Source organism: Salvelinus namaycush, chromosome 2, assembly GCF_016432855.1.
Source record: "Salvelinus namaycush isolate Seneca chromosome 2, SaNama_1.0, whole genome shotgun sequence".
Lineage (NCBI taxonomy): Eukaryota > Metazoa > Chordata > Actinopteri > Salmoniformes > Salmonidae > Salvelinus > Salvelinus namaycush.
Window position 1 is genome coordinate 77,731,122 of NC_052308.1, and position 3,492 is coordinate 77,734,613.

Genomic DNA, 3,492 nt, shown 5'->3' on the forward strand with positions numbered 1-3,492 from the left:
TTTTAGAAAAGAATGAATGACATCATAGAACTGACCAAATGTAAATGGAACTTTGACCTGTTCCATGTAGAACTCAGAGGGACAAGGCAACACATTATAAGATATTATAAACATTCCATATAGAATAGTCAACATATTGTTAACATGGTTCTGTATTTAAATAAAAGTGGAAATGGGGGACATTGTGTCCATTATAGAAATGTAGGACCCATTTTAATACAGTAACCTCCCTTTTCTGACATGCTGTTCTGGTCCTCATGCATGTTAATGTCTTAAAGAGGAAGGATATGACACTTCTGTATCAGATACTTGTGTTCTGACTACATAAATATGTATCAACCACAGAACTGACACTTACTAGCAGTTCCCACTCACTACCAGTCAGTTGACTCACTGTACAAGACCTCTCTCCTTCACTTCACTCTGTAAGTACTCTTGAAATCTTGAAATATAGTTTCTGGTTATTTGTTTTTAGTCATTTGTCATATTCTTGAGGGTAATGTATCATTTTACTTCTTATTATGTTTTGATCTGTGTTTTGGTTGTTACATCAGGGCCAGTATTCATAAAGTGTCTCAGTGTAGGAGTGTTGATCTACATAGTGATGAGATGATTAACCAGGGTAAAATAGACATGCAAACAAACATTGTAACACTGCAGTGTGTGTGTGTGTGTGTGTGTGTGTGTGTGTGTGTGTGTGTGTGTGTGTGTGTGTGAGGGGGGGGTGGGGATTTGTACATTGCTAGACATGACCACCTTGTTGACCTGATTGCCAGCGAGGTGAGACAAGTAGTCTCACCATCAGCACACATCCATAAACATTGTTGTGTAAAGGGAAGCTGGTTTAATGTTGATGATGATGTGTTTTCCTGTGTGTCAAATACACCAGATATAGTTGTTGTGGGGAGAGGCCAGGGGGAGGTGCTCATTTTGGAAGTGGGCTGCTCATTTAACGGCTACATGGAGCAGGTCTTTACAGAGAATCTGCTTAAATACCAGCACCTCGTGGTGCTTGGACAGCCTGGGTGGAGGTGCTCGCTGGTGGAGCTGATATTTGGCTGACACAGGCTGGCAGTGTGTGGCCTCCAGATTGAGGTTCTGAGAAAAACTAGGACAAAACAGTTAACTAGGTACTGCTCTGTTTCAGCTGTTATGCTGTTTCAAGAAGGAGGTCATTTCTGGACCCTTGAGTGGCATACATACAGGGACCTTTAAAATGTTTAAACCCTTTTTTTCATTTTTTATTATTGCTTCAAATAAAGTATTTAAAATGTGTCAGTGACACAGTGGATTTATCTGAGGGCCCTTCAGGACCAGACTGATAGGGAGTAGGGTTGACATCTATACTGTGTAGGATGTGTGTTTTAACTTTTCTACATCCATAACAACCAGCTCTCTAGACTTTAATACAGACTCCATGGGACTTATGGGCCTTCACTACAGATGGTGTGTGTGTGTGTGTGTGTGTGTGTGTGTGTGTGTGTGTGTGAGTCACTTGCTGTTTTTCCTCAAAGCTTGGGGATATGAGCTATTATTGAACCTGGTGGTCAGTCTTTAGGCTGCTGTACAGCTTGACGGACCGTAGAGGATTGAACATTTATCCTCCTATATTTGGGGTTCTGAGAATAAAACAGCTTCAGAACAATCAATGTAGAAATATGTGTTTACAGTTCTACACATCTGTTCAATAAGTGATTGTCGGTGTTGTTGTTTATAATGATGATGATGACTATTGTATATATTAGGATTTTTTTTGCATCATGTCAGTTTAAATAGACGTAGACAGACATGCAACACATGACACACATTACATACATAGTGCAATAGACTTACAGACAGACAGTATTCACATAGACAACCATGTAGCACAATACAACACAACACAATATGAGCCTGGTTCATTTTCAGTAATGAGGCCCTGTACCCCATTTACAGTTTCTACTTCAATGTATCAGGTGGAGTTATTCACCAGCTATAGAGTGAGTTGTTGTTTATGTTTCTAAGACTGCAGGGTGGGAGATGCAACAATGGCCTTGAGAACAGCAGGAAGTGTGTTGGTGGTCTTTCTCTGGTCTGTAGCAGGTATGGTCTCATTCTAATCTTTTAGTTGCTCTGTTTATCAATCTACAGACATTTCTAAAAGGATAAGAATTGTAATGTTATTCTGGTGTGTTCTGTTAGGCGTCTCCACTTCACTTAAATAGTTATCTTTCACACCTCATTGAGTGATGCTTATCTGTGGTTTCCATTCACACTCAACTCTGCAACTATGGCAACAAAGTGTGGACAAACCCTACCTTCAGTGTGAGCCAATTGGCCTTGTATTCATTCTGAGACCATTGTGTTGTGTTCCGCTACTGTTCAGTGGTACTGGGAAAGAATGGCTGGAGTGTGACTTACACCCCTCAGAGTATCTGTGTCTTGAAGGGGTCATCAGTGAAGCTGACCTGCTCTTACACATATCCCAGTGGTACAGTCACATCAACCCTCTGGTTCAATAAAAATGATGCTGAGGGGAAACCTGTGAGTCTGAGTGATGACCCAGACTACAAAGGTCGTGTGACGTACCGTGGAGATAAGAAGAATGGCCACACCCTGACAGTCAGAGACCTGAGAGAGAGTGACTCAGCTACGTACAAGTTCAGATTTAAAAAAGATCAGACTGGAGGGAGATATACTGGCAATCCTGGAGTCACTCTGTCTGTCACAGGTACAGTTACATTCAATATAGTTACTGTTGAATTCCAATTAGTTCAGGACAATTGTCTTCGTTGTATGTATATCTGTATAACATAGGATTTCTTCCATCTTTGTGTTAGAGTGATAAGTCAGTGATAAAGGGATTTAGTGATATTGATATTGTGATATTGTTTTTTCTCCAGGTCTTCAGGTGAAGGTGACTGGTGGACATCAGGATAAGACACTGACCTGTATCACCACCTGTACTCTGACTGACAACCCCACCTACATCTGGTACAAGAACGGACACAAAGTAAAGGAGGACACTTCCAGCCTGTACTCAGACTACTTTAGTGATGCAGACAGTTACTCCTGTGCTGTAAAAGGCCATGAGGATCTCCACTCTCCTGCAGTGTGTGAGTCTAGACTTTTCTATAAACATTTCAGATAAATACAATGTTGTTTTTGTTGTGAGACTAATGTCAATGAATCAGTAAATATTGATAATTCTTTAATAATTATGGTTTTCACTACTATAAACAGTTTAACTAGTGTTCTTCTACTTTATAAACAACATCAGTGTATACAGTAGATGTTGTAATTAATAATTTTATAAAGGTGTTATATTGTCTTCTTGTATTTCAGGTCAGAAGTGTTGGAGTGTGACTTACACCCATCAGAGTATCTGTGCCTTGAAGGGGTCAACAGTGGACATATCCTGCTCTTACACATATCCCAGTTATCATGAGATCAAAACAGCTTTCTGGTTTACTAAATGGTCTGGTAGGGACACTGAAGATCTGAGCTCAGTGC

At 40.3% G+C, this 3,492-nt stretch overlaps 1 long non-coding RNA gene across 1 annotated transcript; it reads left to right on the top strand.

Annotated features, from left to right (window-relative positions):
• Positions 1–410: 410 nt before the first annotated feature.
• On the top strand, positions 411–2,376 carry LOC120019240. The gene is made up of 3 exons (XR_005472312.1): positions 411–425; positions 2,005–2,082; positions 2,366–2,376. It is a non-coding gene; the product is annotated as an uncharacterized LOC120019240 (long non-coding RNA).
• Positions 2,377–3,492: the final 1,116 nt, after the last annotated feature.